We start from the raw sequence: 14,821 nt of genomic DNA, 5'->3' as shown, positions 1-14,821 counted from the left end.
GAACAGTAGACAGTGTTACCAGATACAGGGATCTGGTAACGTCAATAAATGTTACTGACAAATTTAATGCCGTCGTGAACGTGTTAATTAACCTTAAAACAAGTGGTGTGAATTTATTATTTCAAGAGTTTACCGTTTTCTTTAATTTTTAAGTATTGGTGATCAAATTGCTTTAAAATAAATATTCTTTGACTTCGTATGTTGTTTTTTTTTTTAATTCGCTTGAAATAATAAAAAATACCAGATGATTCCATATAACTTTGGTTGTGTGTGTGTGTGTGTGTGTGTATATATATAATACTGGACAGACGGACGTACAGGTAAAAAAACATAATCTATAAGATGAACTTTTTTATATTATTATTTCGATTCAATTCTTCATAGCCTCGTGGTATAGTAGATAAGATAAACCGATAACTTTAATTATACAGTTTTAATATTAACAATTTGATTAATTATAGAGATACAGCAATTTTTTTCGAGCTGTAGCAGTACCTTGTTTACCAATTACGGTTTATACAAATACATTGTTCATTATTTATGCCGGTTAGTATTAATATCAACTAGGAAAACAGAATGAAATTTATGATGCCCTTATTCATTATTATTCATCTAAATGACAAATTGTCCACTATATATAAATGTGGTAAATGATATGCCATCGCAATTAACAATTTATTAACAGTTAATGGCAAAAAATTGGATATATATTGTTATGGTACGCGGCAATTAATTTTCGTTTAGTGGTATACATTTATTATACTGTATTTTATGCCAAAATGTTATAAAACATATTTAAACAGCTAAAATTACTCACATATGTATATACATATTTATGTAAAAGCGTTATCTAAAATATTAACCAATTAATTAACGTTATGTTTTATTTATTGAATTAAGAAAAAGAATACCCACTTAAAATCTCAAAATAGAGAACCTTGAGATCAATTGCTGCGAAAACATTAATAGACATGATATCAAATAGCCAAATAAATAATATCTTAAAATAAAAAGTATTTATATTAATTCAATCATGACATTTACTGACTCTTTGTCTTAATATTGTTCTAAAGCTATTTTCTTGTGGGATTTTAAAGTAGTTACTATTTTAATGGGAATGAGCCACAACTGAAGGTTAAAATAAGTTTATTGACGTTTCAATCTCTACGTTGGAAATCGTTTGTATTTTGAAAACGATTTCCAAAGTGGAGATTGAAATATCAATAAACTTATTTTAACTTTCTTTAAATTGTGGCTTATTCCCATTAAAATAGTAATTACTCTTTGTCTCGTTAATAATCTCATTATAAATCATGAGGAAAAAAATAGGAAAACTATGATATTATCCCGACATGGTAATTATTTGGTCTTACTATTGTTTTGAACCTATTTTCTTTAGTTTCTAAGTTTATTTGACATTTCGATTTCCTCTTCAAAAATCGTTCTTAAAATAAAACGATAAACCAAAACATAAATATGTCCGATCAATTAAAGACAACATTCCAAGTAAACAACACGGAGTTTATTAAATTCCTTGTGTAGACTGCCCCCGATCCTACATAGGCCCAACAAATCGTAGAATTCAAAATAGGATTTATGAACATTCCATTTCTGTTCGCAATTCCGACTCAATTTCAGCTCTAGGTCAACACCATCTTCTTACGGATCACGAAATTGACTTTGAAAACTCCAGAACTATAGCCCCATCCGCTTCTATAAACCAAGAATGGATTCAATAAGACCAGCACCGCCACATTTAAAATACATCAAAAAGGAGATTCAGTAGTAGAGAAGTAAACTCAATTCTTATAAATTATTTTTAAATTGTGGCGATAAATTTTATCGCCAATAATGTTTTCGTCCGTATATCCAAACATTTTATCTGTCCAAATATATCAACATCAATGAAGCGGTGTAAATAATGCGGTTCGGGTCGGTATACGAAAAACAGGATTACAATTTGAATTCCTACATGCTGGAACAGAATACAATCAATTAACAATTAACAGATATAGTCGGCAAATCTCCTAAAGCGATACTGCAATAATCCATTCGGTGTTACACAATTAGTAATACTGACAAAAAAAAATGGTAACTGAAAGAGGTGTTTAACGTGTTTGGCGGTATTTGATGGATCTGCAAATTTATAGTATACCCAATACATGTACTAGAATTGGAAAAAAATACTTAAGCAAAACGTATTAAATCCAAAATATGTGATTTTCAGTTATCGACAAAAAACTAATTGAAGTAAACCTTGTTAAAAGTAAATATTTTATTGACTGTAGAATTTCATTAATAACACTATTTTTGACAGAAAGTTGGAGTTTTGTGTTCAATTTCGGAGTTTCCAATTTTTAAAGCTTTCATTTTGTTTGATTTATCTCAGTTTGCTTAAACATTGTGTGAATTTATAGCATTTTGCTCCATGTAAATGGATCTATTTCATTTTTCTTAACTATTGGTTGGATTTATATCATTTTACTAAATAAGTAAATACCTAAATGTCAAAAATAAAACACCAGCTTACGAAAATACTATTATTTATGTATTACAAAGCTTCTCAAATATGTAGGCATGTATCATCTTCTAGATAATCACATTCCTTTTTCATTTCATCACCGTCATTAACGATGTCATCTCCTCGGTTTTCTATAATGTCCTTATACCATTTAAGTTCTTCTTCTTCTTCCCACGTATCTCCAAATTCTTGTATCAATAAATGCTTTAACGATTTTTTTTCTTTTCTTTTAGTGGTCTTCCTAATCTCGCGGTTTCTAGTGTCAACTGTGAGTCTTTTTACCTTTCTTAAGCAACGTTTTAGGAACTTCAGAGTTACTTTCGAACCTAAAGTGGTTAAAGCAAGTAATGGTTATTGGTGTGAAGGATGACTTCTCTTCAATATAAATCTTTTAACATCTGATATTCTATCAATTTTTTTTTAATATGATTGCAAATGTTTAACATCATACAGAATCCAATTAGATAAAAGGCTTTTTACAGTTTCCAAAATGCTGTAAATTTCTTCATATTCTTCATTTTTTTATGGCTTTTTCAACGCGATTAAATACTCTGCCAGCTTAGAAGAAGCTGTGACCTCTAACAGGGAATATAAGATCAATTTCAGGCAATTTTTCCTTAATCAATAATAAAGGGCATAGATAACATAAGTGTTTTTATTTTTGTCACAAAATACGGGACTTTTAGCGTGCATGTTGACACAGCATAAAAATTAAAAACTCACTTGTTGGGCACAAAAAGCATCAGTAATAGGTGTTCGTGGAAGGGACTGCACTTGCTGCATATCAAAGCAAGAGGTGATTGAATCCGGTGGCACTTCCCTTACTTACTCATAAAAAGCCTTGCCTCTTTTATTACGAATTCTGTACTATGAAAGTCGCTTTTTCCCTTGTCATTCTCTGCTATTTGTGCTTTAATCGAGTACACAGAAAACAGCAATCAGATGAAGGGAAATAAAATCCGAACATCGTCAAACTGGAGATATTGTTATTATCTGTACGTTATGGGTCATATAGTCTCACAACAGATCAAAATCATCTTTGATTTTGATCTGTTATAATGACTTTCGCTTTATCTTTACTGTTTTATAAGAAACCTTATCTCCCCCTCTTCGTTCTTTTAGTGCAACAGTATTGTGTTTCTTTTTAAAAGCTATATTTACTCTTTGCTCACTGATTCCCAGAGCTGTTGACAAGAATTTTAGACAAACTCTTGTGGGTCTGGTACCCTTTATGGGTGTTCCATGATAAAGAGTATTAAATGAGCGAGGGTGAGAGTTTGGCTTGATACCTTGTGTTCTTTTTACGGGACCAACAGTTATCATATAAAATAGTTTTGTAACTTGCTTTGATTTTTTAGTAGTAGCGTAAATGCTAGCGATTGCCTTAATCGTCTTATATCGAATAATTTAATATTAGTGCATTTAAAGCTGTTATCTGAATGATTAGATGGCCTCTCAAACTTCTTAAAAAGATTTAAAACCGTTAGAAATAATAAATGTTAATGAGTTTTTACCTTTAACTTTTTTTACCGATCATTTACCCTTCTTACCATCTTTTACACAAATACTAGAATTAACGTCTTCCATTTTAGTAAATTAACATGTAGGGTCTTATGGAACTGTACAAACAAAAAACTACCTCTAAAGTACCTAAGTACGCAAAATACATTCTTACGCAAAAAAAATGAACAGAACTGTGATTGCCATTTTTTGGTAATTTGCGCAAACTGAATAAAACTTTCACACAAATATTTTTTAAGCATTTATTGCAGTTTGGATAAATATGATGGATTTATGTCATTTTGTTTGGTCTTAAAATGGGATTTATTGCATTTTTGTTTGGTTTTGCATTATTCGTGTAGCAATACATATATATATATATATATATATATATATATATATATATATATATATATATATATATATATATATATATATATATATATATATATATATATATATATATATATATATATATATATATATATATATATATATATATATATATATATATTGGATTTAAAGCACATTGCCTGAAATGAATAATTAACAATATAGATTGAACTCAATCAAGTACTTTGTAGTATTTACTTAAAAAATGTCTTAAACTAGATTGATTGCTTTTTGCTCAGTTACTTCTCATTTGTCCTTGCTATAACAAACAGTTGCTGTTTTAATAATAAACGTCTATATACATATTATTTGATTAAATCATTCTCTTTTAATAAAATTATGAAGATACTAAATTATTGATTGAGTATATTGAGATTAGTAGAAATAATGGTGATCGAGATCGCTTTATTGGAACAGAAATCACAGAAGAATGGAAGACATCCATCATATCTACTCATCACCATTCTCTAGGCTTTTATCTCTATGCGAATTCAGTTTCCCTAATTACAATTCTACATAAGTTTCTATCTTGAGTCATATCAATATCAAAGCAAAATACAAAAAGTGCATACGAAAGCTCCACTCTTTACCTTTAAAAAGCATTTTGATTTTTGTCGATAGGACACTCTGATCAAAAGATATCGATTTTTATCGTCGAGCTGATACAAATTTTATTGAGCATTGATTTCGCGCGCGTAACTGACATGCAAAAATCGACGGTTGCTTCAAGCGTTGTTTCTAAGAGAACGTTTTATTCTAAGCAAAAACTGCTTATAAACATTTTTGTTCAAAAATATCTCAGCTACATTTTTTATTTAAAACATTTTTGTCTACAGACAAGGTGTACAGATTTTTAGTAAATCGATTTTTTTCCTTTTTTACTCCACCACGAGGAGATTTTAGGAGGAAGCCCGTGGATAAAAGTGGTAAACTTTTTTGCATCTTTTTGGTGTCTTAAATTCAGCTTGTTCATATTATTTTTAGGAGTCAAATCTCTGATGACTGGACTAACAGTGCATTTCTCTAATTTTTGTATTTGTAGCCAGCATCTAATACTTTGAGATTAAAGGGTATAAGCCAGTAGTTGGGTTGTGAGTGAAATATATACACCAAAACCCGTTTTTGATTTCGTCTTAGTAAATATAGAGGCTATCGCACGTGGAGAATGCAAGAATGTAACAATGACCTTATAACATCTAACTATTTACCGTTTGTGTTGTAGGATCCACAATATGACAAAAAGTAAAATTTAATATGCAAAAATGTTTATTTTTCTTTTAATATGTAAGAAAATACACCCTGTATAAAAAAATACGGACAAATAAACTTTTTTGCCTACTCCGGCCGTAATTAGATTACACTGACCAAGTTCTTTTCTTGTCGCCGAGTACACGACTAAACTTTTTTCCGTGGAAGTTCAAATTGGTCCAATTCCTTCTGTTCTCCGTTTTACCCTACTTTTACTTATTCAATCGACACATTTCTCTCTGCCGGACCTTGGAGTCTGAATCAAACCATTCACAATTGTAATTTTGTTTTTTTGATCGTATCGGCGTTTTCTAAATCAAATTTATTTTGTGGCCCATGAAATAAAAAAGACTACTTGGCATATTTTTTACAGTTCGCAGATCAGAGCTGCCACCGAAATGAGGGCAAATTTGATGACAAAGAAATCAAATTATTTTTTAGAAGTGCTCAACGGAAATAAAATGGGTCACGCTTGACGGAAACTTAACTCTAATAGGAAACTGTATACAAAGATAGCTTTGTGTTTACAATGGGTTCGATAACTGTCGTTTGACATAAACATTAGATAAAAAATAAAAAAAATTTAGTCATTTAGTCAATTCTCTTTGTTGTACTGCCGCCAATTGGCTTATTCTACATTGAGTATGTTGCGTGTGTGTATTGAATAATTGATAGATATGCATGGATATATTGATAGATTAGAGCAGTGGTTCTCAAACTTTTTTAGTAGCCGTGCTGTTGTAGGGCTAAAAATATTTCGACACACATCAACTCATGAAGCGATTTGGGAAACGACAACAAATAAAAAAATTACAATTCTGAGGCTCATTTGATTTCAATATAAACTTTATTTCAGATTAACAAAATACAGTACATTTCATATTCAAATATCTTTATTTAATGCGATGAATGAAACTGTTTCGATGATGTTGTTATTATATCCTTCATAATTATGGGAATTTTTGTAAGTTTGACCCTCAAATCCCTTGATGCTTGAAGTTTGCTTCTGTATTTATTTTTAATGTTAGCATATGCGGAGATAGAAGACTCACAGAGATAAGTCGATGTGAAACACACAAGTTTTTTCGCTGCAACCTTGCCAACAGCATTATTTTCTGAATTAACCTGCATCCAGAACTCTCTTGACTTCCTTTACGGAGTTTTAAACTGCTATCTTCGAGGATCTCAAGGAGATTTTGAAAAACTTCGTTTGTCATTTCGACAGGTTTATTTTTTGGGTCGCACGAAAACGGGTCTATCATCCAGCTATATAAGTCATTTGAGTCAATATCAGGAAAATAGTTTACAATACTTTCTTTCAAAGCATGCAAATGAGGAATAACAATTTCAAAGAGGTTCGTTTGAGGATTGCTTTTATTTGTTATAAAACATTCCTATAATCGAGAGAAATTTGTGAGGTTCCTTTTTTCAACGCATACTTGGAAAAATGTAACTTTTTTACGCAAGGCTTTGATTTTATCTAATTGTGCTCCTCTTTTGCCTTGAAGCGAAGTGGTGGTTTTATTTAATATTTCGATGGTGTTTGAAAGATTTTGATCCCAATTTTAGCAACTGTTTTGTATAAAACTTAATGAGGTCGCTGGTTAAATGATATTCGATAAATAATTATAACGAAAAAATGAAATAATTTGTTTGTAAATCAATTAGCGAAAAAGAGCAAATAAAACTGTCAATAAATTAGGAAAGAAACTGGTCTTACTCATTATTGTTGTCTGTACAAAGAATATAGACTTACCTTTTAAAATATTGATGTCGTAGCTAAGGAAATCTCGTTGGTACCGTCGTGGCGCCGGCCGGCGCGGCTCTATGGCACGAGAGCCACAAACTTGGTGCGTTTCGTTCGCTGTCTGTTGATGAAGTGTCTTGAGTTGAGACTTAGGACGGTCAGAAACAACCCTCTGACCACGCTTCGAGGTGGCAAAAGGACAAACCCATAAATCACCCTATTGTATTGTTAATTGTGACCGTAATACGAAACCGTACTTGTACACTTGTGTGTATTGGCGACACAAGACAAAAGAGAAGTCAAATTCTCCGCACTTAAACATAATACATGAGACGACCAGGTTTTACAGGAAGCAATATATTTACCAAAGTCGTTAGGATACATAGCATTGAATTTAGATCACATTACAGTACCGTAACAGAAATATTAATAGTAAAAATATGAAAAGAAATAGTACATACTTTCCCAAACAGCAACCAATTGACATCTTTTAATTCTTGGATGAAAGACTTCTCTGTAAATGTGATAATCAGTGGATCTTTTAGTTCAAATAGTCTCCCTAAAATTGTTCTCATCGAAGCCACCGGACCTCTGTATGGAGCAAAAGATTGAAGTGATCCATACCCATATCTTCAGCGGTAAGCTTTAGAAGGCGTGCTTGAAGCGGACGGCTCTTCGCATAGTTAATCATTTTCGTAGAACCATCCAATACTTTTTTTAAATCTTGCGGCATCTTTTTAGTTACTAAAGAATGGCGATGTAAGATGCAATGACTGCTGGAGGCACTTTCTGCCACTACCTTCATTCTAGACACCGCCGCTCTAATTTTACCTACCATTAGTAGGTACAACAACGTCGGTACTTTCATCAAGCTGTAAACTGAAGAATTCACAAGTTTTTAATCTATTTATAAACTTTTTCTCTACAAAGTCTGAAATAGTTTGAATTCTCTTGCTTACAGTGCTGTTTGACATCTACACATTATCAATCGTCTTGGTCATATCATGCATTATACGACATCCTTCACGCAAGGTTTGCAACAATAAATGATGCTTCAGTAGCGTTTTCGTTTTAATTTTTGCAGACTTTTTCCATCATGTATGATCCTGCCTGAACAGATGAAGCACGATGTTTAAAGGTTTCTTCAGCCTCATCGGCTAAACCAGAATTATTACTTTCCAAATGTCTTAACAACCATTTTGTGACAATTAATGCATGGGCTTTCTGGTCCCTGTTCGTTGCTAACTTGAATAAATCCATATAACGTGAGATAGTTAGGATCATACCTTCTTATTTTTCTCCGAATTTCTTTTTGGTAAGGAACCTCCTTTCCACGAATTGAGGAAGGACATTTTCCTCCTCCTCCTAAGTGCCTTCTCTGTTGAGATTGGCGATCAATATGGCAAATTTCTCTCTATTCTGTTCTTTTCATTTCCTAATTTCCTTTTCATTTCATAATTCATTTCCTTTTGTGTGGGTCCAATCTCTGATGTTTCGTAGCCAAGATTTTTTCTTTCGTCCTATGCCTCTTTTACCTTCAATATTGCCTTTTAATATTACTTGGAGCTGCTCAAATTCCCTATGGAGCATTATGGGTCCCAGATATGACGTATTTCTAATTTTGATAGTATTGACCAGATGAGGGCATGTGTTCATTGCTCTTAGTACTTCTTCATTCGTAGTTCTGCTGGTCCAGCTTATTCTTAGCATTCGGCGGTACATCCACATTTCAAATGAATTTAATTTGTTGACGTCATACTGTGTTAATGTCCAGGTCTCACAGCCATATAGTAATAGAGACCACACATAACACTTTAGTGTTCTCAATCTTATTGAGACTGATAGGTTGGGGTTACAGAGCATTTTACGCATATTCATGAAACCAGATCTTGCTATTTCAATGCGTATTCTAATTTCTTTTGAGTGGTCTAGTTGACTATTTAGTTCTCTGCCCAGGTATATGAAGCTTTGGGAACTCTGAAGGGTGATACCATTTATTTGTATGTTAGGTGTAACTTGTTCATGGGGGTTTTTGTGGAATACTAGAATTTTGGTTTTGGAAAAGTTAATGTCCAAGCCCAGCCTGTGACTTTCTTCTGATAGCATGTTTATCAATATTTTTAGTTGGTCTTCTGTTTCTGCTAATACTACGGTGTCATCGGCATATCTTATATTATTAATGATGATTCCATCGGCTCTGGCGCCTTCAGGGCGATCTTTAGGAGAAGCTCTGATTGTATGTTCGGCATATACATTAAATAATAGGGGGGATAAAATGCACCCTTGACGCACTCCTCGTTCTATGTTGATGTACTTGGTGTTTCCGTTCTCTGTTCGAATGCATCCTGTGTGGTTCCAGTATGTATTACTTATGATAGCTATGTCGTGTCCATCCAACCCTACTTCTTTTAGCACCTCGATCAATTTTCCGTGTTTGATGCGGTCAAAGGCTTTTCTATAATCGATAAAGCACACATAAAGCCGTTTTTGAACCTCAAGATACCTTTCCGCCATCAGTGTCAATCCCATAATGGCTTCTTTAGTGCCTGTACCCTTTCTAAAGCCATATTGGGAACGACTCAGGCATTCTTCACACTTATTTTGAATTCGGGTATAAATTATTCGCATAAAAATCTTAGCAGCATGATTCATTAGGGATACAGTTCGATGGTCTTCACATTTCTTTGCTTTTTGTTTGTTAGGAAGAGCTATATATGTGGATGTTAGCCAGTCATTAATTACATACGTCGTGACTTTTCTTTCGAATTTATATCTAAAACTTCCACTTTGAAATCTAACCCTAATTTTTACAAAACTCACTTATCGGTTGCAAGAATTAAACTGTGGAATGAATGCAGGTAGCAGTCGCTCGGTCGAATTTGGCTGTTTATTTCTCAGTCGCCATCGAGAATACACAAGTACAAATAGTCAACAACGTTCGATTGGACAGTGGTGCAGCGGCCGGTTGTTCGACTTTTCTTAAATGTTCCGCGTCACCCACTTTGAGAACCTCTGGCTTAGAGGACTTAATGTAAAAAGTCCTCTTCTGTTACTTAATAAACAATAATAATTATAACAGAAAGACGGTTTTCGCCAAGTAGAAAATCTTAAGATTTCTAATGTTAATAATAATTATCTTTGTTATTGGTGTGTTTTAAGATTATTACAACTGCCACAAGGAAGCAGTTTCTACATCATTATTATTATTGCAGCTATTTAAATAGTTAAAAAAATTTACTTGGCAACATCGTAAGGAGACGAAGTAGTTGATTTATTTAAGATCTTAAGTCCTTTACCGGTTCGTATATCCAGACAGGTCGTAGCGCTCCTCATTATTTATACAAAGATAACATAGAATAGTAAAGTCCATTCTGGATACCACTTTGCTAAAACATGAAAATTAGAGTGTGATATGGTACATGTAACGTGTACAAAGCTCGATTTAATCCCAGAACAGTTAATTTGACATGCATTATTCAGGCGGAACATGCGGTGTCACAAATTAACTATTTTTGTCGAAATATAACGTCGGCGTATAAGCGGCGAATGCAACGGATCGGTATGGCTCCTGAGAGTCATGATTCACTTTGCCTATTAATTGGAAAACGCTTGTGTGAAAATATTATTCAAATTAAAAAAAGCAAAAATGCAACAGCATAATGACTTTAAATAATATATGGACTGTAGAAGTCTTACCATAAAAAATGGCTTGAAAGTATCAATTAGATTTCCGTATACAAAAACATTTTAAAAAAAAAACACCTTTACACTAAACGAATATCCGACGTAAAAAAGTTAAACAAATCAGGTAATAAATTATCGCATAATTACTCCAGTGTAAGCATAGACGATCTCAAAGAAGTTGTCGCAGCGACTTATGGTTAAAGTTTCTTAATTTTTACGGAACATTTTATAGGTTATTATTTCGGAAGAGCTATCGGAGAGAAGTTAGTAGCCTTGGGGATTGGGTATATTGCCTCTAGATTGGAATTCCGAAGTTAATAGGGCCAGAACTATTTGATAAAAGTGGCGCAATAACTTGCCGGTCATTTCGAGGAGTATATTGCTGCTTCTATTAGTTATTATGAGGCATATTTCACTTTGATTTTCTTTTTAAATACTTTATTGATTTACAGAGAGTAGAATGGACAAAAGAAGTAATTTATTTTGATATACGAAATAAAACTCGATACAATCTCAACGTAAAAAAGTTTTTAATCGTTTTTAAAAGTAGATTATTTTATAAATCTACTTAAGTTTGTTATACAACTTAAAAAAGCTTACAACAATAATTGATTAGAATTTTAACAATAAAAAGAAGTGCTTTGATTGATAAAGTGATGAGTTAAGATTTTGTTCTATACTATATACACTATATATGTATATAGGATAAAGGGAGGAGAGATGGACCTACCCTGTTGTATCGTTTAAGGTTAGTTGCTTAAAAGACGCCAGTTGTAACGCATCTGTGCGTACTTGTAGGAGTGTTATTTACGAGTTTTTTTAAATTTCATTTTTTGTAAATACAGGTGAGTTTGACCGATTATTTGTTAGTTTATTATTGAACTATATTTAAAATGTATATTATAGAGTAAGAACTACTGCTGTAGTCTGCTTATTTTAAACAATACTTCGGTCCTTCTGTCCTCGTATTTGAGGATAGATGGACCACTTACTAGGAGGAAAGTTGGACCAGTATGTTTTGTTTTAGGATTATTTAGGATTAAAATACACCGAAGAGCGGTAACTGGACCTCTAGGAAGCTAAGTGATGCCGTAGATGCTGTGAAGCATGGTTATATGGGTAATAATGAAGCCCCAAAGCATTTGGAATATCCAAAACGACTTTTAAACGTCAAATAAAAACAACAATATGGATAAGATGAACCGATTCCGTCCAGATTGTTCTTTAAGAACTGCTGTTGAAGCTAAAAGTCTTAGCCATATAAAAAGAACTACAAAAAACAGGCTTTGCATCAACCAGAACTGAAGTAAGAATCATGGCGTTTAACTTAGCTCTTAGGAATACCAAATAAATTTAATGCAGAAGAAGGTAAATTTTTAAATTCATAAATCTGATACAAGAGTTACTTATTGTCTACTTTTAGGTAAAGCTGGTAAAAAATGGTTAGAACTCTTTTTGAAACGAATACCTGTAATTTCAATTAGAAAAGCTGAAAACACCTCAATTGCACGAGCTTTATTAATGTCCAAAGAAACAGTCGATAACTACTTTTCCGATTTCGAGAGAATTATGACCGAATATAATTTTTATTATAAACCCAGACACATATTTAATACTGACGAAACAGAATTACAACTGAATACTAGAGACGGTCAAGTTCTAGCAAAAAAAGGTTCAAAATGTGTTCTTAGCGTAAGCCCTGGGGAAAAGGGTGAAACGATCAGTGTAATAGCTTGCTGTAGTGCAGAAAGGATTTTCTTGCCCCCATATTGCATTTTTAAGAGGGAACATAAAAAAGACGAGTGGCATTATGGTATGCCACCGGGTTCCAAGATAAGGATGTCGAAAAAATCAGCATAGCTTAACAGTGACATTTTCTTAGAATGGTTACAAACACACTTTTTGCCAAGAAACCCTCCAGGTAAACCTTATTAATGTTAGATGGCCACACATCCCATACGACCAACCTGGATCTACTAGAATTTGCAGACCAAAACGAAATAATTTTATTTTGTTTGCCATTCCACACAACACATTACCTACAGCCTCTGGATCGTGCTTTTTTTAAGTCAATTAAAAGCAACTTTTATGCTGAATACCGTTTTATGGTACAAAATAACACAAACAGGGCTCTAAAACGCCTTCAGTTAGGTAAACTCTTAGATCGAGCATGGGGAAACTCAGCAACTGTCCAAAATGCGGCTTCTGCATGTAAATCCACGAGAATTTATCCGTTTAGTCCATTAATAATCCCTGAATATGCATTTTTTACAGACACCCCATCAGAAACAGAGACAATGAATTTTCCAGTTAGATCCGAATTTCCTCAACCAGATCACTCTGGAATTCCTCAGAAACAATGAATGTTCCAGTTAGATCAGAATCTTCTCAACCAGATCCCTCTGGAACGAGTGGTAACATATCCTTGCACGGTAGCTCAAACAAGACATCAATTACTGATGAAGATATAACTCCCGGAAAGGCTCTTGATGAGGCAACGCTAGAGCCTGTGTTGGCAGCAGCAGTAAAGAGAGTTCGTAAAAAAATAACTGGAGAGATTACTGCTCAAGACTTTATCAAAATGAAGAAGGATGCCTTGATTAAAAAAAAATCATAACCTATAAAAAAAGAAAAACGTAAAAGAAAGCCAAGCGAATCGCCACTATCTGAAGATGTTACTCTAAACGACACAAGTGGTGATGAAAACATGAGTGTGTTGGGTGCAACGAGGACTATCGCCAAACATGTAAAAAAGATGACTGGTTACAATGTATTTTTTGTAAGCGCTGGTTACATAAAACTTTTACTGGCTTCGCTAATCTCTGTAACAAGTGTGGAAAGTCTGTTGCTATTAAAAAGAAAAATGTTTAGCTTGGTCCATCTCTCCTACTCCTAGTAGCCCATCTCACCTCCACAGTTGAGGAGAGATGGACCGATGAACTGCCAGTGCATTATATTGTTTTAGGTTTAAGAATTATAATTTCTAGTTTTTACTTATACCAACAGGCTTCAGTTTTCTTAAAGGTGGTCCATCTCTCTTTTCTTTATTAGTCTCTTCTACTATATATATTATAGTGACAGACGTAAGATCTCCCATAGGTATTTGAATAAAATAATTCGTAATATTTTTCCAATTTTTTCAATCATAGGTTAAACCGACAACAAGTTTTTTCTCAAAAAACTTCAGAAATCGTTTCAACAAATTAGCCATTGGTTTACCAAGTACCTTTTAAATGTGATTTTTACAATTTTATGAGGATTTTCACCCTTATAATAGAGGCGTTAGCATTCTAATGTTTTTTAATATGTATTATGTCGACAATCACTGTTCCATGAGGTATTTGTAACCTATAAGACAAAGCTATAAAGATGGCATGTTGCATGCCGAAAGGCTGATTTTAATAAAAAATTTTACACACTCTCAAGTTTTTTAAGTACATCTGTTCCCAGTGTAACTTATATTGTAGAGGTATGTACAATTCATAGATATATATATATATATATAATTTCGGTTTACAACGTTCTTCGACGTCTTCCGATTTCCAATCTCCATCTCATTCTATCGTTCCATAGATCGTCCTCCAGTTCTCTTACTCTGATTTCTTTATCAACTCCTTCTCTCCAACTTCTTCTAGGCCTTCCTGGTCTTCGCCTACCTCTTGGTTGCCATTCAAGAATTTGTCTTGGTATTCTATTCTCCGGCATTCTCCTTACGTGGCGTACCATCT

Source organism: Diabrotica undecimpunctata, chromosome 2, assembly GCF_040954645.1.
Source record: "Diabrotica undecimpunctata isolate CICGRU chromosome 2, icDiaUnde3, whole genome shotgun sequence".
NCBI lineage: Eukaryota > Metazoa > Arthropoda > Insecta > Coleoptera > Chrysomelidae > Diabrotica > Diabrotica undecimpunctata.
Note: the sequence above shows the minus strand (reverse complement) of the source record.